Below are 25261 nucleotides of genomic sequence, written 5' to 3'. Positions count from 1 at the left end.
CGTCGACTGAATTTAGTCTTCTTTTTTGTGCTTTCGAATATTTTTTATTAACTAATTTTTGATTTAAAGTCCTTAATCGTATGAAAGTTCGAATTCTAGCAAAGGACTTAAGTAAGTTTTCATCTGTGTCGGAAAACTGCTGTTTAAGGGTTTTGACAAAGTCTTTTATAATATTTTCTTCCTTTCTTAAAGTGGAACCGTTGAAAATTAAAAATTGTTCTTCCATTTTATGGACCTGCGTTTTCCACTCTTCAGAGGGTTGAATTAGTCCTCCATGAGACAGATGTTGTATCCACGACGAAATACAATTTGGATCTTCTTTCAGTTTATACGCAGTAAAATGCGCAGAACATATCCTAGAAGAGTTTGCATTCCATTTGTCTTCTCGACGGCAAAGATTTATCCACTTCCTTCTTAATGTAGGATCACTTGGAAATTTATGATAAACTATGCGCTCAGATAAATTTTTAGTTTTTTCTAAACTGTTGTTGCAAAGAGCAACGGCACATCGCATTCCAGGCATCTAGTAAAATTGAACAAAAGAAAGAATTTCAGAATCGTTTTTCTGCACTGTAAGCATTCCATAATATAATATAAAAATATTCAGTAAATATTTTAATCTTTTGATATAGAAAACTATGTTATATTACATTAATATATATATATGTAGAATTTGACTTAATTCACAGCATGAGAGCACGAAGTAATAGTTAAATGGTTTATTTAATAGAAAGAAATAAAAGTAAATAAAGATGAAGTTAACGGTATGCAGGATTAACATAATGATGCACCAACAGTCCTTTTATAAACTCTTGAAGACGTGTGAGCCGTCTGCTCACGTCTGCCCTCCACTCTCGACCAGGTCTCAGCGCTGTCTGGGATGATTCTTACTGCGCTGGGCTGTGATGGTATACTGATGACGTCATAATCCTGGTATTCTAATTCAGCATTGGACGTTGATGACTCCCACAGCTTCGGCCAGCCTGAAGAGGCATCGTCCTCGAGGTCTGTTGAATGGACATCACTATCATGTACCTGCAAAGATAAATAAAAAAAAAAGAAAGTAAAAGAGAGTATCAGGTCCTTAGGTTTTGAGCTGATACAAGCATTAAATCAATTTGACCATGGCTTCATATGGTCAGCCGCAGTAGATGTCAAATTTGGTCCTTCATGGCATCCTACTTTCTCGACTTCATATCTGTCATTTAATCTTACAGCTATGATTTTATACGGTCCATGAAATTTAGGTCGTAGTTTCAAACCAGTCCCATATTGAGTTCTCTGAATGGCTACCAAGTCGCCAATCTTGTATAGTTTCGGTTTCTTACGTTTCTTGTTGAATTGTTTACGGTTCTCTTCTTGAATCTTCAAAATGTTGTTTTTCGCATCTTCTCTCATTTCATCACGTTCTTGCATCAATTGTTTTAGATATTCTTCATTCAATATGTCACTAATTCTCAAATCTTCTTTATTCTTCATTTTCGTGCCTATGAGAAGCTCAAACGGTGAATATTTTGTACTTCTCGTAGTCGTACTGTTGATTATTCTCTGAACATCTGAAACATATTTAAACCATTTCGTTGAATCTTCATGTGATAATTTTGACAAAACAGGAATCAAAATTCTATGAATTCGTTCAATTTGTCCGTTACCTCTTGGAATACCGGTAGTAATTTTGACATGTTCTATTCCTTCTTCAGTACAATAAGCTGAAAATTCTCTCGATGTAAAGGCACTACCTCGATCTGAAATGATTCTGGCTGGATTTCCAAATACAGTCTGTTGTTGCTTCAATTTTGAAATAACTTCTTGCGTAGTTGGTGATTTCACTGAATAGAACCAAGTAAATTTCGTAAAAGCGTCGACAACAGTTAGAATGTGTTGGTATCTCTTGTTCGTCGATGGAAGAGGTCCAATAAAGTCGATATGATACGTACTCAAGGGAACGTTTTCTTTTGGTACAGGATGAAGAAATCCTTCTGCTTTTCCTTGCTTCTTGTTGTACAGTATACATTCTATACAGTTAGCAATTACTTTTTCAACTTAGCATTTCAGTCTGGGAATATAGAATTCTTGCTCTACAGCATTCACAGTTTTATCTACAGCAAAGTGACCTTTTTTATGTACCTTCTGTATGATTTCATTCTGTAAGGATTCTGGCACTAGTAGAAGATCTTTACCATTTTCAAATTTGTACAAAATATCATTTCTCACGAAGAATCCATTTTCTTCTCCCTTCTCAACTAAATTCTTGATTAACTTCACATGTTCATCTTCATTCTGTTGTTGTGCTAACCGAATCTTCTCAGTTACATCGGATGTGTATGATGTTAAAATTAGAGCATTTCTACTTAAAGCATCAGCATGTTTCATTTGGCTTCCTGAACGATGTACAATTTCGTAATCGAATTCTTCAATAAACATTGCCCATCTTGCAATTTTACGAGTTAAATCTTTCTTATCTAAAGTTTTCTGAAAAGCATTACAATCAGTTACAATTTTGAATTTAGTCCCTAACAAATAGTTTCGAAATTTCTTCAGAGCTTCTATTACTGCAAGGGCTTCTAATTCGTAACTACAGAGTTTCTCTTGCTGCGGTGAAGTCTTCTTACTCATATACTGGATTGGGTGATAAGTACCATCATCAGACAATTGGAGTAATACCGCACCAAAGCCTTGACTACTAGCATCAGTATGAAGTTCTAATGGATATCCTTGCCTAAATATGTGTAGAACAGGTGCCTGAGAGAGAATTTCTTTTAATCTGCAAAAAGCTTCCTGTTGTTCGGAATCGAACTTAAAACCAATACCTTTTCTAAGTAAGTCACTAAGAGGTTTAGCTATTTTAGCATACTGAGGAATGAATTTACGAAAATATCCCGTTAGTCCTAAAAAGCTTTGTAGTTGTTTACAGTTACGCGGTTGTGGAAAGTTTCGAACAGCAACAGTTTTGGAAGGTGATGGTCGAATAGTTCCGTTTTCAATTACATGTCCCAAAAATTCAATTTTACGTTTTAAGAATTGGCACTTTTTGAAATTTATTTGTAATCCATACTCCGAAGCAGTTTTGAATACTCTTTCTAATTTGTCTAAACATTCAACTTCATCATTAGCCGGTATGACTATATCATCCATATAAATAATTAGTACACCCTCATTTAGCAAGTCACGAAATACTGAATAAATATACCTTTGAAAAACATTTGGACTAATACATAAACCAAAAGGAGCTTTAAGAAATTCGTAAATACCATTATGTGTTACAAACGCGGTATATTTGGTGCAATTTTCGTCTATGTCTACATGGAAAAAGCCATTTTTCAAATCTAGTGTCGTGAAGACTTTTGACTGTTCTAAGCGATCAAGTACTTCCGGAATTAAAGGCAGTGGAAATTTGTCTTTAATAATCTTCTTATTTAATTTCCTATAATCTATACATAAACGTTTCGAATTATTACGCTTGTTACACAAAACAATAGGCGCCGAATAATTAGAATTGCTAGGCTTTATTATGCCCTCTTTTAACCATTCCTTAATTTGATCGTCAACAATTTTTTGTTCCGCGAAAGACATGTATCTTCTATTTTGACAGACAGGAATATCATCGCATAAATTTATTTGCATCTTGAAGTCAGATTGTCTATTTTTCCGAGGCTGGTACGAATTAATTAAATTACACAGTCTTTCTTTATGTTCTGCATTTGAAATATGCGATAAATCAATCTCGTTGACAGAAATAGCATCCACCAGATGTGAAAGGTAATTAAACGTCGCGCTACTTCCGCTTTCGGGACTTTTGTTTACATTAACAGAGACGCCAGACGATCGCGAAGGATCATAAGCATTCCTCAATGAGATAGCAATATTCAAATTTCCCATAACGGAACGAACGTTAGAATTTCGATATGACTCAGCAGTTATCAAGTTTACATTACTTTTATTCCGATGAGAAATTATTTGAAGGCCATTCTCAGTAAAAGAGAAGTTAAACTGACTCAATACATCCAAACCTAATACAATTTGATTACATAATGACTTAACAACATAAATTTTCGTACGAAGTGAAAAACTATCAATTGAAATATCAGAAATGAAAAAGCCGATGGGGTACGTTTGTTTTGATTCAATTCCGTTTAATGTGATATCACTACAATTTAAATTAGGAGAACCAATCTGCTTGTATAACTCTACGCTGCATATCGTTACATCTGAACCAGTGTCAACTAAACTATCAACTAAATGATTATTTATCTCTACAGTCTTCATAATTCTATCCTTGTCACAAATTCGTTGTAATAAAGCTGCTTGATGTGTCTCGGTGGTCTGATCTGGACAGTCCGTTGAATAATGCCCGAACTTCTTAGATTTTATACATTTTACACCTTTTGATTTGTTTACACAATGCTTAGAATAATGCCCAAATTCCTGGCAATTAAAACATTTGACCTTATTAACGTTAGATTGATTTCGGTTTGATGACGAAAGCTTACTTCTATCTTTGACTTGAGTGTCTACTTTCGTTTTCGGATTTTTAAACTTATCATTGTCCGATCTCATTTTATCATAAATTTTAAGCCTTTGTTTAAATTCAGATATTGTTTCGCAACCATATAGTATAGTTTTCCTCACTACAGAATCGGGAATACCATCAATAACATATTTAATTAACGAAGCATCTTCAATGTTACCTCGCGAACACATTTCTTTCATTTTCAAAAAATACTCATCTAAAGATTCATTAGGCATCAATTTACGTTTACATAACATTTCATGCAACCCAGCAGAATTAAAAGCTTTACCATATTCAGATTTCAAAAGCTTTTTTTAACTTACACCAATCATTAACTTTAGGTTCACTCTGAATAAATAGTTTCGCTTTACCTTTTAATGATCTTTTAGCAAAAACTAATTTATGCAAATCACTCAATTTCAAAGAATTTATAACATCTTCAAATTCATCAATCCATTTATCAACATTTTCATATGCATTACCAGAAAAAGGATTAACAATACTTTCAATATCCGAAAAACTAAGATGAGGTTTAAAATGATCTTGAATTGGAAGCTGCATACTGTTATTTACTTGAGACTCATTAAAACCAGGATTGTCTCTTTGATTATCATCAAGCATTACTTCAGAAAATTTATTAATAGTTTCATCTTCAATATCACTATTTTCTTCATGCAAAATATTTTCAAATAATACAGATAAATCACATAGGTAAGAGACAATTCGGGTTACGACTTCCGTCTTTAAACCTTCTGAATTTATGCACAGTACATTGCAAATTTTAATTAACTCATTCAAAGTAAAAAACTCGTATTCTGCACTGTATCTATTTTCTTATTAAATTCTTCGGAATCTGGTTTAAAAATAAAGCCAGAAAATTCACGTAATCGTTTCCGGTTATTTCGGTCTCCATCAGTATTAAAAATAAGCTTATGCAAACTTTTGATTTCAGAACTTTTACTGTTCTTTAAAGCTGCTTCCAATTCTGGAATTTCTACTAACTTCATATTGGAAAGAAAGTTTTGTACTCACCCGACAGATGATCGTCGTCAATTGGGTAATCCACACTTTATACGAGTAATCCAATAAATCGAATAACTTGTGACAACAGTTCACTCAGTTCACAGTTCAAAGCACAGTTCTAGTACTCGCACATTTTGGAATTCGAGCCGCACGGTTGGTCGCCATTTTTTTTTTTTTTTTTTTTGTAGAATTTGACTTAATTCACAGCATGAGAGCACGAAGTAATAGTTAAATGGTTTATTTAATAGAAAGAAATAAAAGTAAATAAAGATGAAGTTAACGGTATGCAGGATTAACATAATGATGCACCAACAGTCCTTTTATAAACTCTTGAAGACGTGTGAGCCGTCTGCTCACGTCTGCCCTCCACTCTCGACCAGGTCTCAGCGCTGTCTGGGATGATTCTTACTGCGCTGGGCTGTGATGGTATACTGATGACGTCATAATCCTGGTATTCTAATTCAGCATTGGACGTTGATGACTCCCACATATATATGTAACTTTTTAAACATTTTTAAAATACTTTTTTATAAACTTTTTAAAATTCTTTTTTGCATTTAAAGAATTATTTGAAATTTATTAATTTCGAATTTCACCTTTTGGTCTTTGTGAAAAGTAAATTTCTTACTTTATGTCTTTACTGATAATTTTTTAACAACTAATGCGCGGAAATACTAGACATGTTTATATATATATTTTTTTTTTTAAATTTGTAATTTCACATATATACACATTTTTGTAATCTTTATTCTGTAATTTAAGCTGTTTTGGCACAAATAGATATACAAAATTCGTCTGTAAACAAGCTCTGAACTTAAGCTTGTTATTTTACAATTAGTACTGAAGATAAAATATTTGATAGTATAAAACAGAAGTGAATATTACGTAACATTAAAATAAAACAAAAGTACTGAAATTTTACTAACCTTGAAGAAAATATTCTCACTGACAGAGGACTTCACAGGAGTTCAGCATTCGAAAGCAATGACGGCGTTTCCCTTAGACTCGTATATCACGTAGGCCTCATCTGGTCGCCCTGTGACGTCATACGTTGAGACTTGACGCATGCGCTCTATGCCTCAGTTTCCGAAAGCGCGAACCTTTTCACTCTACGGACCTTGATCGAAAACCATGTAAAAGATTACATTGCTGCTAATAGTCGCAGTGTAGGAAATCTACTAGCGTCTACGGAGAGAAGGCAACTTTTGGGATCATGATCTGATCCTCCCGTGCGCATCTCAGTTTGCGCATATATTTCCCCGCTCTTCGTGAAAATCTGTTTATTTACGTGTAGTACCGTGTTGCTTGGAAGTTTGTCCCATGTGTTCAGAGTGCATGCATTTGTATTATGTATTTGTATTAAATCTGCATTACGCATCTGTATATGATTTACAGTTGAATGAATAAATAATAAATCGGTGTTTGTTTCAAAAAAGTAATTTATGTTTGGAGTTAAAAAAAATAAAATTTTTGCTACTGCAATATGCTAGTTTAATTCTTAGCAGGTAGGACTATGACAGAGAGTGCTTATTATTTGTTCCAGAAATTTCTTTATTGCAGTTATATGCTAAGCGTATGCGTTAAGGGGTATTAAACCGCTTATTTATGACACATATGAGCACATTCTGATGCATCAGCACATAGCTGAGCTTGTGGCACCTGAACAATGAATTGAACTATTGACATTTCATCATCTGTACAAAAGCAATGAAATGCACTGTTTTTCATATATGCTGCCTATACTGTTAAATCAGTAAGTCGTGCATGTGAGACAAATGCATTAAATTGCTATTGCGATGGTGTGAAAACATGAATATTAATGTGACTTTTGAAAAAATACTTTAAACATTCATTTTCATCATGTTTTTCTCTATACATTTACGATGTCAAGCTATGTTGGTAACTTACCTAGATATTTGTAATAATATATCATTTTGAAAAAAGTATATTATATGTCAAGGACCAGGTTGACAAAGAACTGAAAAGAATTATTTCTGTAGCTGCCAATGAATCGACTATCTGTTCAACAGCTGGAGAACAAAGTTCTCAGAATTATTAATGCTCTGTGTTTTGTCTTAAAACATACATCGACCTGGATTTACAAATTAAAATTAATAAACCAAGAGGCTTAAATAGAAGTATCTAATTTTACAAGAACTGTATGAACCATAGCTGCAGTTTGCTTAATAACTCAGATGTCTGCGATTTTATGATTGAGCAGCCTTTAAATGGCTAAGTAGTATATAACATAACATTAAGCAATAAACTACAGTTAGCAAATTTTCAAAATTTTTATTGCTAGTTGTAAAGTTTATAATAAAGATGTTAGTGATGACCAATCCAGATAGAATGTTAACTATAACTACTTACATTACTTTAATCTTGCATGTATTTTTACTTACTGTCACCAGAGGGGTTGTTTTTTTGTTTAGATCCAGAGCTTTGATAATGTTTGCATACATGACAGTTCCACACAAATCGAAAAGTGGGGACACTTTGGCATAAAAGAAACATTCATTGCTGAATGGATAATAGCAATTTGTATAGTTATCTAAAAATCATATTTTGGTTATTTTTCGATAACTTGTAACAGTGATATTTATTATAAATTTGTTTTATAAAATTCGAAGTTACTGGACAACAAAAATATATATTTTAGCAAAATGTTTATATTATGTATAAAGAATGAAAAATAACTTAAGTTGCTTTTAAAATGTGAAAATATCGCAAAAATATAACAATCTTTAAACCTCAGTTTCCTTACAGTTGAGTGATATAAGCATGAAAATTTGTATAATTTATATATTTTTAATTATTTGTAATAATGTATGTATTTGTGAGTTTAGATCAATTAGTTGTTTTAACTGTTTTAAAAAATGAAGCAATATTATGCAGAGAAAGGCAGTGAAGATTGTGATCCAATGACAATGAGATTAATGTTTAAATACGAAATGAAAATTTGTTATTTATTATATTATCAGAGGACTATTAAACTGGGCATAATTGCTATTGGAGGTATTGAATGCTTTGCCAAAATATGCTTACTAGAAAATAAGTTGATAATCAATGTGACCAAACACATGTTTTAAGTGAAAAGTTTGAAACTTGATGGCTAAGTGTAAATATAAAATTATGGATGTTTAAATACTTGTAATTAGGCGCATAGATTAGGTCAAGCTTTTTAAATAAGGTAATGCATGCAACAACTATATGCCTAAAGAAAGAGATGCCTTCGTGGAGGAATTTTGAAGCAAAACTGACTTTTGAGTGCATATTAAAAATAATGCATCTAATTTTCATTTATTTTATACAAATTTCTTATGTAAAAAATTCTGCTATATGCTAAGTAATTGTTAATTACTTTAGTCGAAAAATATAGTGAATATACAGAAATTAAAGATTTGCGCATTCCGTAAATAAAAAGAATTAAATATGTGAGTATGCATATCCTTGTGAAAAGCATGTATTTGCCTCTAAGAAAATGCATAAATATTTATTAAATTATTTATAAATGTATTTGGAAATGAAAGATTTATTCATTCATAAATTCCTGTAAATGTTATTGTGAAGAAATCTGGTTATTAAATAGTATCTAAATATATAATAATAACCTTACCATTTAATTGTAAACATAAATTGAAATTCTGTTGATGAATATATTTATAAATTTTTTTAAGCAAGAATTGTTCGTACTGGAAAGCAATCTGATAAAAAGTGCTGTAAAGCATAGTTTATGAGATGTGTACTTAATTTTATTTATCAAATGCCTGGCCATTGACCATTAGGTCATTAGGCAACAAGCTCTCCAATATTTTTTACAATACAGTCCAAACTCTTAAGTGCAGAGCACATGTCCAGATGAGCAGCATCCATGACTTGTCCAGAATCACATAAAACACATCAAGGTGAGGCAGTCAGATGTGTACTTAAGGAATTAGTAAAGAAGAATTTTTAGAATATGTATTGTTCAAATTAAGGATATAAAAATTTATAATAAGTATTAAAGGAATTACTTCCTTACATTTTATAATAAATCAGTTACAAGTTTTAAATAACATTAAAAAAACATTTTTAATCGCTTTCAAAAATACTCATAAGAAGTTAAGTACATGGAAATCAGCAGGAATATTTAATGTATTTCACTCTTGAAATGCAAGCTCTAATTTGAAATGAACCGAACAGAGCATTAATTATAAAGTGACTTTTTTATTTAAAGGATGCCTAAAGCTAAAAGAATAATTTTCTATTTGAGAATAATTATCTATTATTATATTTGAGAATAATTTTCTATTTATTATTTCTATTAAGTATAGGAAGAAGCTCTGTAAATTGGAAAGGAATATTGTGTAATTTTGATATTAATAATATAATAAACTTTGATCTTAATTTTTGTAATCATTAACCAAATAAAATCAAATTACCTTAAAATTACTTTCTGATGTAATTAAAAAAAACTTGTGAAAATATTTTATTCAAATTACATTCAAAGTATATAATTTAATTCTGTTCAGAATTAAACCTTGTTTAAAAAAATTTTCTTTCTACATACTTACAACTCTAAAGTATTATGAAAAAAGAAATTTACAGTATAATTACAAAATGTTTACCTCTTATCATGTCAAAACCTATTGATTTTAATAATTAAACAAAATTCTCCATCTATTATTTTTCCCTAACTGGGCCATATATTTTTCTCTCAAAAATTTGAAGTTTTTCTTTATCTGTTTTTGTTAATGGCTAGCATTCACTGTCATACAATATAATAACGTCTAATAAAAGTTGAATAAAGGTTTATTTTTGTCTTGAAGTTTAATAATTTAGACACTAATAAATTCTTTAAACCATCAAAACATCTATTAGCTCTAAATAATGCATTGAGAATTTCAATTTTTATATTGCTATCAAGAGATGATAGTACCAAGATACATAAACCGAGAAATGCCGTCAAAAGTATTAGCTCTAAATAATGTATTGAGAATTTCAAGTTTTATATTGTTATCGAGAGATGATAGTACCGAGATATATAAACTGAGAAATACTCTGAGAAAAAATGAAAGTATAAGAATTTATTCGCAGTGGGAGAATATTATGTACTCTTCTAATTACTGCCATAAATTTTTTTTAACATTCATAAAACCATCTGGTCCTGCAGCCCTGTTTTTATTAAGACTTTCAATAGCTTTCTACACGTCACATAAGGATGGTGCATCAGGTTTCTGAGTTTGATCATTTTCAACAACATTCAACTCGACAGAGCAAACAGCACGTTATAAACAGCACCTTATAAACGTTTTTCTACTGGAGCTGATGTATTTGGTAAATGGATAGCACATCCTACCATTTTAAAAGTATTTCTGAAGCTGATATCAAGATGTAACATAATATAGCTAGTATAATAAAGATGTATCATAAATGTATATGTAAATAACTTAAATAATATATTTGGATATCAAAAACTTCAACTATGATATATGATAAATATTATATGTAAGTTTAAGCACATATTTATTCCCATGAAATGTAGTTCATATAAAAATATTTTATGTAATAAAGAACTGTCATCCAGCTTATGCCTGTATAATTTTGCATTACATAGCATATTTATTATCACAGGGGCCAGATCTTGCAAGCATTTAAGCCTGCACCTCCTATTCACTAACACTAACCTCTCTGAAAATGAAACTAAATCCAAGATGTCAGACATAGGCAGTGGACTTTTTTTTAAACCAAGGGCATCTTTGTCGCTTGCCTCATCATTTATGAACATGAGCATAGGCCGCAGTAATGTCAGGGGTGTAGCTAGAGGGGGGCAAGGGGGCATCTGTTCCCGGACGCCAAACTGATGTTACGACATTTTAGAATTAAATGTTTTCCATCCTTGGCAAGCAGTAGGGGGCGCGAAACCTTCAGTTGTCCCTGGGCGCTGAAAACCTAGCTACGACTCTGAGTAATGTTATTTTTATTTTTCCAGGCAAGAGGTGACCTCTTTCAATGTGAATTATTTTTGAAAACCATGGACACTGCTTTCAAATTTCACATATTGGTACAAAAAAGTACAGTACTTCATTCTTATATTATGGCTAATTCATTAGCTGGGTAAAGTTTGTTAGACAACAGAAATATAATACAAATATTTTCCACACTGAAGTCTTCAAATTATTAATCCAATATTTTTTTTTTAAATCCCATTGTCCTAAATTTTAGATTTATAGCTTCAAAAATGCAATTATTTTGATATTGCTGGTTGCAAGGGTTTAAAGCTTTACCGTTGAGTTGGTCAGGATGGAAATTGATGTTCTTTTTACAAGAATCTTGTAAAATTTCACAAATCGGTAGCAGATTTCTTATAGACAAATATAATACTATTGATTTAATTTGAGCTTCATGTTCTTTTCCACAAGAATAACATGACACAGTATCCAGAGGCAACTGATCTTTGTTATAATTAATGATAACATATCATGATTAGTACAGTCAAAAGTCGTTAATCCGGACTCGTCGGAACTTCGGCGATTCCGGATTATAGATCATCAGTTTAAATCTGGTAAGATGGCATGCAGAAATTACAAAATTAAAAATATGAAACCGTAATTTATGAAATAAAGAACAATTATGATCTAAAAGGTATCAAAATTTACAAAAAGAAAAAGCTTAATATTTATTTGTTTACTTTATTAAACATTTCTTTCAACGTAAGTTGTTTAGGTTGCTTCGTTTCATGTGATAATATTTTCTCTTTAATTCTATTAAACAGACATAATTTCTTGTTTAGTTACAAAGTTCCGCTGTTCAAGTCCTATAATTGCTGTGTCGAGAATACCGACTAATTTGTCAATCGAAATTTTTTCATTTTCAATAACCTCTCTGTCTCTTTCTTTACTATCGGAAGCGAATTATAATAACGGGGAACTTGTTTTAAATCATATCAAAGACGGAGCATATCGAGATGAAATACTACATTTGGTAAGGAATTATAAGCCAAATAAAATAAAAACATCTGCCCTGAAGATAAGGATAGTGCTGACAGATCAACTTCCAATTAATTGCACGCTGCAGCGTCCCCCCCGAGCAGCGTGAAATTGATAAACAGATTTCGGATTTCGAAACATACTTTCGCTTTAGATCCTTTACATATTAGCAAATATATATCGGAAATTCTATTTGATATAATCGAAAGTTCAAGCTTACTTTTATAAAATTGCTCTAACAGTCTGCAAAAAATAATAAGCCGGATCCAATTCGAAGACTAAGGAACAACGCAATCTGCAACATTAACTGAATTAGATAATTTTAGCTTAGCTTATACCGTCCGTTATACATTAAATGCGCATGCTTGAATGTTTTATGCGCACACGCACATTCGCAGCCGTGAAAGTCTTACGCGCTAACGTAAACGCCTATGCGCATGCGTCGATTAGACGCATGCGCAGAAAATTTGTAGCTTTGAGGTCCGGATTATAGATCATTCCGGATTATGGGTGTCCGAATTAACGACTTTTGACTGTAATTTGTTATCTGAAATTCTGCAAGTTTTGTAGGGGTGGACGATCCTTCTTCAGGAGGATTTATAATATTTGCAGGCACATGTGGCATCTTCATGAGGTCAGAAATTTGGCATCATGAACCGTATAAGAGATAGACTAACCCAGTGGGCGGAGCGTGCATCACCCACATGTCCGCAAGAAAGAGAAGGGACGATCTGACTTACTTTAACACGGAAACCTATGGGGTTTGCATCACATAACTGTTTTTAATTATTAAATGTGATACGTTGTATAAGTGATGAGATTATGAAAGTCACAGTTTTTGCAAATAAGATTTAATATAGCTTATTAAACCACTTTTTACTGCATTTTGCACATTTTTTCATACATAATTCTTGTACAAACTTTACTTTGGTAAAATGATAAAAATTCTAAATGCAAAACTTATGAACTTATTTCTGTGTACAAATAAAGTAAAATTAAATAATATTGATAGCACATGATGCTTTGAAACAAATAAGGTAAAATTAAACAAGATCTGATAGTTTTTGATTTTATGAGTATTTCAGGCAGTAGTTTTTAAAATTATTATAGCATAACAAGACAATCATTTATTTGATTATATGATCATTAATTATTAACATTACAAGATGATTATTTATTTTAGTACTTCATAAAATTCGGAGCATAAACTTTTCTAAGTGTAACAAGGGGGAAAAAAAAGATAAACTCAGATTTGATTTTATATTACACCCAAAGGAGCGTTTTTGTAATGTTTTATGTGTTGTAGAGACATTAGGTATATTTTTCGTAGCAGGAAAAATGAAAAATAGCAACCACCTTCGCCGGGAATCGAACTACGGACCTCTGGAATACCGGCCCAGCGTGCAGAACCATGAAGGCATGCTAAGAAAGTGGGAGAAATACCTTATAGTATTACCTTTATTTATTAAATATCATGTTCTTCACAAGTAAACCACATAAAATTCAATTCAAGAGCAATATCTCAAAATATTTGAAAATGGCATATCTTTAGAATTTCCACGCTGGAGATAAAAATGTTATTTTCTGTGCAGGGTTGCTATTGCTGTCTTTGAACTAGTTGAGTTTGTTAATCAAAACTTTGTTAAAGTTACAAAATATGAAATGGATTAAAACCAATTTGAAATTAGACCAGGTGCCTATGTTCGGGCAGACGATTACGTTATTCAAAATTTGATGGCTCTAAATTCCGTCGTTTTTCCGCAGTGCAAGAAACATACATGCATTCATGCAGATTCTTCGTTATTTAATTTCTTTAAATATAATACAGATTGATAATATTTGGTGGCCACAGTTTGCAAAGTGAAACGGACATTTATAGTGAAACAAAGCAAAATGCCGTTTCAAAGCTAATAGCCTTTCTGAGCTGCTGCCCCTTTGGGCTAATAAAAGAAATTCACAATAAATAAGAAAACTTATGCAGAACTAGAAATAAATTTTAAAAAATAATCACTATAATATACTAGCACAAGTTAATTATTGCAGTTAAATACAATTTTTAACATTAGAATAAATGCATAAAAATTATTAAAATGTTTATCACTATGATGTATTATGAAATATTATTGAAACAAAACTCCTTTGTAGAATATCATGCTATAATATTCACCTATAATTTTAAAAAACCACTACAATTAAGAATTTTAAACAAAAACTTTCAAAAATCCATTTTTTTTTTTTGTATTGTAGTATTTTTTCTTATTTACACCAATAAAAAAGCATAAAAATTGTAAGAGAAAATTGTTTGTTTGAATTTTTCTATTAGTTCAGATTTAAAATATTATTTTTTAAAAGAAGCAGATACAAATTTCCCATGTTGCTGTATATTCATATAATGAGAAATAAAGTAAAATTATTATATTTTGGAATCGTAAATTTCTGAAAATATATTCATGTCTATAAATCTGAATTACTTCTTAACCAGGCAAGCCATAAGCAACTGGTACATAAAATATGATAAATTATTTAAGTAACTAGTTTTATTTCATTTCACTGATGAGATTACTTATGAAAATTTTAAAAGATACGTGAATTTACTACAGAAGTATAAGCTATCTACTAAACATAATGTCATAATAATTAAAATCAATATATATATATTAATATATTGATTTTAATTATGACATTATGTTGTTAATAATTAATATGTTGGTAATATGTCACTAAAATATTATAGCCATTAGAATTCAGGAGGACCTACAACTGTAATTTTTAAATGTTGAAAATATGGAATTTTTTTTTTTCACTTTCATATTAATAAGCACTTTTTCTTAAATTTCAAAATATTTATATAAAGCAAAAAGCAGCAGAACACATACATGTAAAACTAGAATATTTGTTAGAACATTTACAGAAATTTTGTCATTTTTTATTTTCATATCTTGGATATTGAATTAGGCCTAATGCAGTATCCTGAGCTTCTACCACTGTCAGCTTTGGAACAGAAGTTGGTTTCCTTTTTTTCTTCGTTGAAAACAATCTTTTTTGAGCGTCAATATTTTTATTTGAAGGTATATTTTTTGGCATATCAGATGGATTTTTATTTAAACGTATTGCACCTAATTTTGCTTTTAATGATACAATATTTTTTTGAAGCAATTCATATTCTTCTGATGAAGAAAGCGAGGCAATTAGCATTGCATATTCTTTTTGCAGATTATCTTTAAGTTTCGATGGTGATACACATGATTGTTTATTTTTTTTTAAATCCTTCAAGCAAAATATCAGATTCTTCATAAGCTAAATCAATTTGAAAAGACTGCTCATGATTATTATCTTCATTTGATTCTGGAAGTTTACTTTTATTTTTTAAACAAACTGAATGAATATGCTTACACATATTCCAGCGGATTGCAGAATCAACACAACTGCAAGTATATTTATGAATACAAGCATTGCATTCTTTGCATAATAGCGGACAGTCACATTCTTTTGTTATCTCCTGTACATGATACAATTCTGTATTTTTGGAAGAAGATATTACCCACCCATCCTCCTGCTCCAAAATTTCTGCTTTTAAGAGCATGCTTGCTTTATGCCTTTTCCTCAGTTCCTTTAGTTTACTAGTTAGTTTGCCTTTGTGAAGAATGATCAGTCTGCCTATTAGTTTGTCCCTGACAAACTTCATTATAGCATGCACTGCTTTGTCGAGCCTTTTGACATTTTTACCATGCAAATATATATATTTAAGTGTTCTGTGCATGCGCTCTATGTGCATATTTGTGTTTAATCCACTGTGCAATCGGTAGCAATATGCCCAAGAATTTGTATTGTTTCCATAATTGTTTCTGAAATAAACTGCAAAATCTTGTGTATCTTTGTCTTCAAAAAATTTTTTAATTGCACTTCCTATCATTATTTTAAAAGTGTGGATATCACACTCTTGCAATAGTGTTCTTAGAATTTTATACGCTTCAATTTGTTTTTCTTTTCCATTTATTTTTTTAAGTTATTCCTCCATGCCCTGTCTACGTGCCATGTACAATACAAACGCATTTCAGGCACATTCATTTGTCTGACCCATGCATTAAAAAAGCATTCTGCCATGTCAGACATAAATACTTTAGGTGTTAATTGCCCTACTTTATCCTTCAGATGTGCAAAGAACACTGACAAAACTTCCTGGTCAGTTCTGTTCGTAATAAAAAATGCACAGGGAAAGCCCTGACGCAAATCATCCAGTACGAGCAGTGTGATTAGTTCAAATCCATAACTGTTCAACCCATGGGTGCCATCTATACATATACAGTCTGCTCCAAACTTCTGTAGTAAGTGCCTCTGGGAGTCATTCATTATAATTAATGCAAAATCATCATTTTTAAACTCGGGATAATTTTCTAAAATTTTATTTTGAGGCTTGTAAAATAGAATACAGTTGTCCTTGCTCGCCATTTCATTCACCCAGGCTTCTACACTTACACAATCATTTTTATGCCTTACAGCATTTGATTGCAGATTATAAGAATTTTCAATGTTCCATAAGTCTTTCTTTGTCAAAAGATGCAACCTCTCAAGCCCTGTATCAGATAAAGAATCCCGAATTTCATCTAAAATTGCATCGAAAGGGACTTTTCCAGCAATTTTAGTTGCTAATAATTGTCGTTCTGATTTTGAAAGAGGCAGATGACCTATATCATTTTTGTGACCTACGTGGGTTTTTCTGATATAAGCAGTGCACTTTCCATTATTAAATTGGCTTACTTTTATAGAGGCTGGGCAATAAGAGTTTATTTTATTACTCCCTTGTATTTTTAAATGTCGCATACCTTGCGCTTTAGATATATAATGTCCTGAACGATGGCATCCAAAATAAATATACTTTACGTGCAGTTGGTCATGCTTTTTTGTAAATTTAACAAATTTAGATTTTGTTTCTCTTTCAAAACTCTCCTTCCACAGCATGAAATCCTCAAACGTAGAGAATTCTCTCTCCTCTTTTTCCATGGGTATTTCGTGTTTCATTTGTAAGTGTAGAGAAATTTTCATTACATAATGGGCATTTATATAAGTTTTTACGCCGAATGCTTAAGGGCTGCGAATGCACTCTCCGCTTGTGAAACAGCAAATTTTTGTTATTATTAAATTGACGACTACATAAACTGCATTTGAATGTAAGAACTTTCTTTTTAAGCATTGTTTGTTGTGGCATATGGAATTTTATGCGGTGACATTTGAGATTGCTGCTATTAGCGAACCATTTTTTGCAATCAAGGCAGTTAAAGTTTTTTGAACTTATTGTGGATTTTGTCGCCAATATATTTGAAATCGAATTACCATTGAAAATGTCATGCTTTTTATAATCTGAACTGGATACTTCTGCAGCAGAAATGTGTTCTTTATTGCAATGTATGTTCTTCAAATGACGCTTCAAATTGCTGGCATTTGAAAAACACTTTTTGCATATGGAACAGCTGAAAGATTTTGAAATTGTTTTCTGAAAGATGTTATCGCTCGTATTCAAAGCGCAACTGTGAATTTCAGATGCAATGTCTAGTTCATCATGGGTACCATCATCTAGCTCGTTTAAACTGGTATTACATTTTCTAATATTCTGAATCAATTGATCAGAATATTCCGAAGTATTTGGCCCTGAAAAGGGCCTTTTATTTAAAAATTCTTCACTCATTATAAATACGTGAAAGAGATATAATAAGGATAAAGCGCACGAAATCAAATAACAGGAATTATAAACAAATTTCAGAGTCAGAGAAAAACGTCATATGATGCGCAAAAGCCAATGCGCATAAGAAATGAGGATCAGATCAAGATCCCAAAAGTTGCCTTCTCTCCGTAGACGCTAGTAGGAAATCTCATCACCCCCCGACAAGTAAAAGATTGTCTTGATACTTTGAACCCAAAGAAAGCGGCCGGTTATGACGGGATTGGTAACAAAGCCGTCAAGAACCTGAACAGGAAAGGGATAATCCTCATTACAAAAATTTTAAACACCTGCTTAAATTTGAACTATTTCCCTCGTATCTGGAAACACGCTACCATTATCGTCATAAAAAACCAGGAAAAGACGGGCCCACAACGAGCGGTTATAGACCAATCAGCTTGCTCCCTACTCTTGCTAAATTATTTGAACGTATTATTGTAATTCGAGTTAATAACTTCATTGAAAGTCACAACTTTCTAAAAAATTACCAGTTTGGCTTCAGACCAGGTCATTCTACAGTACACCAAATCACAAGAATTACAGAAATTATCGGACAACATCTGAATAAGAAAGAGACTGTTGCTGCCCTATCTTTGGACATCGAGAAGGCTTTTGACAAGGTTTGGCATGCTGGCCTCCTTGTCAAAATGATAAATTATCAATTTCCTCCGGACCTTATTACGACAATATTCAGCTACCTAGACAATAGAACTTTTCAGGTTAAAATTAAAGATACTTTATCCAGCAAAAAAATTATTCAGGCCAGTCTTCCGCAAGGAAGTTTACTTTCGCCAATATTATTTTGTCTATACATCAACGATTTGCCAAATATCCCAGATACTACTTTTGCTTGCTATGCGGATGACACCGCAATCATGTGCAGTTCTATTAGCCCCATCAAAGCAAGAGATAAGCTTCAAAAAGCCGTTAATATCCTCACCAAGTGGTTTTACGCTTGGAAGATCAAAACCAATGCAACTAAGTCTCAAGTCGTAATTTTTAGACACAACCTCAAACAAGTAAAAAACATAACACTAGATGGTGCCACAGTACCTACAGTTAAAAATATTAAATACTTGGGTGTAGTTCTTGACGATAAGCTTACATTTCAGGCCGCATATTATGTATACTCGTGAAAAAGCTCACAAAGCTTTTAAGTCTATTTATGCCTTAATAGGGAGACATTCAAAATTACAACTAAGTACTAAGAGAATTCTCTATTTTCAAGCAATAAGACGATTTTATTGTACGCAGCACCAGCATGGGCCGCTACAGCCAGATCAAATCGTCAGATTTTGCAAAGATTGCAAAATAAATTTCTTAGAACTATCACAGACTCACCGTGGTTTGTAAGAAACACTGCAATACATCGTGGAATGAAAATCAAACCATTAGATAGCGAGATCTTAATTGCTTCACATAATTTCTACACCAACTGTGATAATCACGAAAATGAAGCTGTACGTAGCATAGGAGATTATGACTATACTGTCATTCAACGCTGCAAAAGAACAAGAACGATACACCATAACGAGTTATGGTAATCGATGTACATAGTGAATTTAATGTTTTTTCTACTTTTCATTGTTTACTCTTATTTATCTTTACTTAATTATTTCAAAGCGATATGACTTTGCGCCCCCGGAGACAGGACTTTGATTGTATTATGTGTATAATATTTCAACGTTTGGTCAGTGCAACTATGTTCCGCCCACTACTGTTATATGCCTCAACTATTATGCCGACGCTATTCTGTTGCTCCAAGGCACGGATGAAGGAGGACATTCAGCCGTAGTACCTACCAGGAGAAAGTTATGCCAAAGTTTTTATGCTACAGATGTGTTAAATTTCTTTTACGATGTGAAAGTTATGCTTCAGATGTTAAATCGCTATTTTACCAAAGTTATGCCACTGTTACATACTGCCACATTGGATGTCATTCAACACTTCAAGTGTACAGGTTTATTCCAATACTTGGATTTTTTTTTTTTTTTTTTTTTTTTCACTTTTAGGATTCCTATTAAGAACAGTTATAAATAGGTAAAGACTTCAGGGTCGTTTACCTATTGAATAAGGGAGGATCTAAGACCTAAGACCTAATTTATCCATCATCTTTTAGTATTGAAATTTTTTAGCAGTTCACGAATGATTTCCATCTTTTTGTATGCATTTAAGTTGGATGGCAATATATATATATATATGTGATGTATCAGCTTTTGTCGTAGGTTAAATTATCAGACGATAAGTTTTAAAAAACAGGATACATTTATTATATTTCAGGAGAAAATAGAAGTTACAAAATCAGATATCCGGAGTAAATAAAAAAGAATTACTAATAACTTTTTGTATGAAGTTTACTGCATCGTGACATTAAAGAAAAAGCCCCGATATTCTTTTGCGAGTCTTTTTATAGCCTCTGGAAAGGCGGAGCTTCCAAGAAATGACGTCAGCCAATCCAGTTCGCTTTAAATATCTCCAGGACATTCTAAAACTGTACGTGTAGAAAAGGCGAAAAAAACAACTTGACTACGGGGCTGTGGATTTAATTCCACGTACTTTTAAATAAGAGAACGTCACCATTAAAAATGAAAAGAACATACAGTTAAAATTTTTAAAATATTTTCTTGACTATGGAATTTTATTATTACATATATATATATATATATATATATAAAACTATTCACAAAAATTAAAAGACCTTCCCAGACAAATCAAAGAAATTAACTTCCACACACATGAAAAGCCATACTGAAAAAGCCCCCATTATGTTCCTGGTAGTAGTAAGGATTGAAAGATTCTTCACGCCCTCTTTCTTTTACTTTTCTTGCCATTTCATTTTATTTCTGCATTATGTAATTGCTATAATTTCTACATTATGTAATTGCATCCTGTAATTAATGCATAATAGCATGAAAAGTATTGTGAACACAAAACAGTAACTATGTACTCGAACTATAATTTGATTATACTTTACTTATTCTACTATTATGATTCTCAAATTTTCCATGATATAAATATTACTTATGTTTCGAAAAAACTTAATTTGAATAAACAATGACAGAAATATGTAAATTTTATGTTGTTATTTTAAAACTCACACAACAAATGTGACTAAAAATCAAATCCAGTTATTATATATCTACTTGAGCATAAAATAAAATTAGTTAAATACATTAAAGGTAAGACGTGTAATGTAATTGTGATCAGACATTAAAGTAAACAGTTTTCTTTTCTATGGAGAGCTAGCTGCTCCCCCTCCCCTTGTTTACTTATCTATTTGCCATCACATATAAGTCGATTATGAATATCACTTTTATTATTATTATTAAAAGGTAAATCCGAGAACTATATATATTTCTTCGTGTACTTTACACAAAGAAAATACTCAAATTCTTTCTTGAAGGCCATTCAAACACACATTTCGATTATTCTACTTTTTTATGCACGTTCTAAAACATTCTTTTAACATGAAGTCGGAAATGTAGACGTTATTTCTCTGTAACAATTCAGTGCCTTTTAGGGCTTTCAATTCTACGCGTACAAAATAAGAAAACACACTGAGAACTTGAAGCCAGCTAGCGTTTTACCTCACTTCGCTTAGTAAGGTAATCGTTTCCTTGCTAATCTAATCTAATCGGTATCTTTTACAAAATTGGCCTTGGCTACAAAGAGCCTTAATCCAATCGGTTTTGATCATGCCATTCGGCCAGTTGGTTAGAGAGAGTAGTAGTGCATAAGCACCCGCACAGAGGCGAAAAATTTATAGGAGATAATCCTGCGATTATAGCTGTACATGTGATAAGCAATTTGGCATTAGCAATTATTACGGCAGTGGTCTCAGTTCACGTGCAGTCAGGCGGCATGGCGGTCAGATCGGAAAGCAATCCTTCAACCTCGGCATCCACTCCCTGAATGAGAGAGGAGCACTTAGAATTCTAAGCAACAAGTGAAACCCACGTGATGTGGGTCAGCCAATCAGAGAAGAACTTAGTTCGCAAAGTTCTATTTGACCAGAGCGGTCACATGATTGATTCAATTGAATGGAAATTAAAATAATAGAAATAAACTTGAATAAATGAGATCTTGGGTAAATGGAAAAGATATATACACTATTTACATATTTACAATCACCATCTAGGATTGTGATGTATTGTGCGCGGTCTTTTTACCGTATGTTCAATAGTTGGATCATAATCAATGTTGTTTTTGATTGCTTGGTACTCGCTATTCCTAGCTTTCTCAAAGAAATTGTGAGATATGGTGAGGATGTGATCCATAAGATCAGGAATTTTGAGGTCTTTCTGGATATCTTTATTCCTGATAAACCAGGGAGCGTTTGTGATTGATCGTAATATTTTATTTTGTAAAATACCAATCTTTTTCCTTTCATTTTTATTGCCAATAGCCCAAGCAGGGGCGGCATATGTAAGGATCGGTCTAATGAGAGAAGTATAAAGAATCTTTTTTGTATGTAAGTTAAGTTTGGAGTTACGTCCAATAAGTGGATAGATAGCCATATAAGCAGAATTCCCTTTATTGGCAATGTATTGAAGGTGGGTTTTGAAGTTCAGCTGTTTATCGATATAAACACCCAGATATTTGTAAGCATCATCATGTGGGATAAGAGTGCTATTGATTTTAATTTCAGTGTTGACATTCTGAAGTTTTTTATAACGTCTATAGAGAACAGTATTGCATTTGTGAGCGTTGAGATTTATTTTCCAAATTGTGCACCAGTGTGCAATATTGTTAACATACATTTGGAGGTTGTTAATGGCCAGTTGAGGTTGAATAGATTCAGAGAGTACAACAGCATCATCTGCATATTTGAGTACTTTGGAGTTAAGTGGTTGAGGAAGATCGTTAATATAAATATTAAAAAGTTTTGGGCTCAAAACACTACCTTGAGCGACGCCACAAAACATCCTTTTCTTTTTGGAGAAGGTATTACCTATTCTGACTTGGAAAGTTCTGTTCCCTAGAAAAGAGAAGATAATTTTAATTAAATTTTTAGGAATTTCGAGATCTATGAGTTTTAGAATTAGCCCAGCATGCCACACTCGATCAAAAGCTTTCTCAAAATCGAGGTAGCATGCGGCAACTGCACTTTTTTTCTGAAACGCAAGAGCTATTGTTTCCACAAGATTTAAGACTTGATGAGTGGTCGAGTGACCTTTTCTAAATCCAAATTGTAAGTTATCAATAATGTCATTATTTTCTAGGAAGTTTGTGAGTCTATTGTTAAGGATTTTCTCATAAATTTTGCCCATAGCCGGCAAAAGACTGATAGGTCGATAGCTATTGACATCTTTTGGGTTTTTTCCCGGTTTGGGAATAAAAATTACGATAGAGTGCTTCCATTGTTGGGGGAAGTATGACTGTCTAATACAATTATTGATAATATTGCAGAGATTGATAATGCATCTATTTGGCAGGGCTTTAAGTGCTTTATTGTTAAGTTGGTCGTAACCTTTCGCTTTTCTTGGCTTAAGGTTTTTAATAATGTTTTTCACCTCTTTAGGAGAAGTAAACTGTATGTGCCTTTGAGGCGTAAAATTGCGTATGTAGTTGACTGCTTCTTGAGCTTCGTTTTCAGTTTCCGAGTTATTAGACGGGAGGGGTTTATAGATATTTTCTTGTACTTCTGCCATGAGGTCAGCAATGTCTTGGTCCGAATAATATTTAGTTCCAGAGTGTTCAATTGCGTGCCGGGTATAACTGTTATTATTTTTGAGGGAGCGCGCGATTCTCCAAACATTTTCATGGTTCGGCTCCAAATTTTCAAGTAGGTGGTCCCATTGTTGATTCCTGTATTCATGAATTTCAGTCTTGATTTTTCGGTTTAGGTAATTGAGGTGCCGTTTATCATTTGGGTTTCTAGACTGATGCCAGGTCTTAATGGCTGCGTTTCTGAGCTTGATAGTATTTTTAATCTGGGTGGGAAGGGTTTGAGATTTATTTTCTTTTATGGAGTAAGTAGCAGTGGAAATAGCGTTTTGAATGGTAGTAGTAAATTTATGGATTTCATTCTCTATTGCAAAGCTATGGGGGTAACTATTATTGCAGGTATAATTTTGCAGAAGATTATTGACTAGATTCCAGTTGGTCTTGGTAAGATGTGTTTTCAAAGGGTGATAGAATCCATAGAAGTCAAAGGTGACTGGCAGGTGGTCAGAATTAAGGTCATAAGTGACTTCCAGAGAAGGAGTTTGATTGATATTTTTGAGTAATAAAACATCAAGGATGTCTCCGGAGCCATCATGATGAATTCTAGTGGGGGTGAAAGGTGCGACAATTTTTAGATCTTGATTTAGTAGGTAGTTGTTCAAGAAATTTCCATTTGTATTGTTGAATCTTGAATTCCAAGCTTGATTTTTAGCGTTAAGATCACCCGCAATTAAAGTAGGAAAATTAGCAGCTGTGAGATTATTTAGATCATTATTGTTTAGTCTATTGCCAGGTGGGTTGTAAACTGAAATGAATAAATAGGCTTCATTCAGTCCACTATAAATTATTGCAGCTGTTTTTTCTATATTGCCAGTGTTAGGTAATTCATATTTGGCGAAACGAAGGTAGTTTTTAATAATTATTGCAGTACCTCCACCTCTGTTATGAATTCTATCGTCTCGGATTGTCCGGTATCCAGGGAAATTTATCCGATGTGACTTCCTTAGATGTGTTTCGTTGAGCAGCATGATGTCTATGTTATGGGTGATGAGAAAGTTTTTAATTTCCTCCTTTTGCTTATGAACACCGTTCGCATTGAAGAAAGTGACTTTAAGAAAGCACTTGCTAGTGGTTATGATCTTGTGTTCATTACTTAAAGGACTAGAAGTCATAGTTTAGAGATGAAAAATATTCTATGGCTGCCATAACAACCTCGATTTTGTTCATAATATTTTTAGCTTCTTTGAAGCTTTTTAGAAAATCTTTTGCTTTTGTAAGCTGCAATTTAATCCACTCGCAGAAGGAGGGAGGTTCCGGTTCTTGATTCTGTTTCTGGGTTGGAAGAGCGGATACAGCCGCTTGCGTGCTGGTATTTTG

General features: G+C 32.5%; 1 pseudogene; it reads right to left on the bottom strand.

Annotated features, from left to right (window-relative positions):
• Positions 1–15229: 15229 nt before the first annotated feature.
• On the bottom strand, positions 15230–22136 carry LOC146994371 (uncharacterized; annotated as a pseudogene).
• Between the last annotated feature and the right edge of the window lie 3125 nt (positions 22137–25261).

The sequence above is a fragment of the Stegodyphus dumicola genome, chromosome 11 (assembly GCF_044657685.1).
Source record: "Stegodyphus dumicola isolate Sdum_Otavi_A_Nest chromosome 11, ASM4465768v1".
NCBI classification, from domain to species: domain Eukaryota; kingdom Metazoa; phylum Arthropoda; class Arachnida; order Araneae; family Eresidae; genus Stegodyphus; species Stegodyphus dumicola.
Note: the sequence above shows the minus strand (reverse complement) of the source record. Positions and strands in the feature narration are given on the sequence as shown.